The sequence below is a fragment of the Corvus brachyrhynchos genome, unplaced genomic scaffold (genome assembly GCF_000691975.1).
Source record: "Corvus brachyrhynchos isolate BGI_N302 unplaced genomic scaffold, ASM69197v1 scaffold4424, whole genome shotgun sequence".
In the NCBI taxonomy this organism is placed as follows: domain Eukaryota; kingdom Metazoa; phylum Chordata; class Aves; order Passeriformes; family Corvidae; genus Corvus; species Corvus brachyrhynchos.
Window position 1 is genome coordinate 2,157 of NW_008237826.1, and position 1,201 is coordinate 3,357.

The following is a 1,201-nucleotide window of genomic DNA, read 5'->3' on the forward strand; positions in this document are numbered from 1 at the left end:
TAGAACCTTCTAGAGCTCCATAGAACCCAATGGAACCCCACAGAACTCCATAGAACCCCACAGAACCTTCTGGAGCCCCATGGAACCCAGTGGGACCCCAGAGAACCCCACAGAACCTTCTGGAGCCCCATAGAACCCCGCAGAACCCAATGGGACCCCACAGAACCTTCTGGAGCCCCATAGACCCCCATAGAACCCCACAGAACTTTCTAGAGCCCCATAGAACCTTCTAGAACCCTATAGAACGCCACAGTGCCCCATAGAATCTTCTAGAACCCCATAGAGCCCCACAGATCCCCATAGAACCCAATGGAACCCCATAGAACCCCACAGAACTCTCTAGAGCCCCATAGAACCTTCTAGAACCCTATAGAACGCCACAGTGCCCCATAGAATCTTCTAGAACCCCATAGAGCCCCATGGAGCCCCACAGAACCCAATGGGACCCCATAGAACCTTCTGGAACCTCGCAGAGCCCCGTAGAATCCGATGGAACCCCATAGAACCTTCTAGAACCCCATAGAGCCCCATGGAGCCCCACAGAACCCAATGGGAGCCCACAGTGCCCTATAGAACCTTCTGGGGCCCCACAGAACATTCTAGAACCCAATGGAGCCCCTCAGCACCCCACAGAACCTTCTGGAACCCCACAGAACCCAATGGGACCCCACAGAAAGTTCCAAAACCCCAGAGAGCCCCATAGAACCTTCTAGAACCCCACAGAGCCCCGTAGAACCCAATGGAACCCCACAGACCCTTCTAGAACCCCATAGAACCCAATGGAACTCCATAGAACCTTCTGGAACCCCCCAGAACCTTTTGGAACCCCCCAGAGCCCCATAGAACCCAATGGACCTCCATAGAACCCCACAGAGCCCCACAGAACCTTCTAGAAACCCATAGAACCCAGTGGGACCCCACAGAACCTTCTGGAGCCCCATAGAACCTCTTAGAACCCAATGGGGCCTCCTAGAACCTTCTGGAGCCCCATAGAACCCAATGGGACCCCACAGAACTCCATAGAACCCCACAGAACCTTCTGGAGCCCCATAGAACCCAGTGGGACCCCACAGAACGTTCTGGAGCCCCTTAGAACCTCTTAGAACCCAATGGGGCCTCCTAGAACCTTCTGGAGCTCCATAGAACCCAATGGGACCCCACAGAACTCCATAGAACCCCACAGAACCTTCTGGAGCCCCAT

General features: G+C 54.7%; 1 long non-coding RNA gene across 6 annotated transcripts; it reads right to left on the reverse strand.

Moving 5' to 3' along the window:
- Positions 1-8: 8 nt before the first annotated feature.
- LOC108446221 lies at positions 9-1,200 on the reverse strand. 6 transcript variants are annotated; one of them, XR_001861355.1, is made up of 4 exons: positions 1,027-1,098; positions 867-946; positions 707-796; positions 9-45 (listed from the first exon to the last, which is right to left on the reverse strand). It is a non-coding gene; the product is annotated as an uncharacterized LOC108446221 (long non-coding RNA). The 6 variants fall into 6 exon arrangements; XR_001861353.1 differs by lacking the exon at positions 9-45 and adding an exon at positions 1,127-1,181 and having other exon boundaries at positions 646-796; positions 867-926; positions 1,027-1,036; XR_001861351.1 differs by lacking the exons at positions 9-45; positions 1,027-1,098 and adding an exon at positions 1,177-1,200 and having other exon boundaries at positions 646-796.
- Position 1,201: the final 1 nt, after the last annotated feature.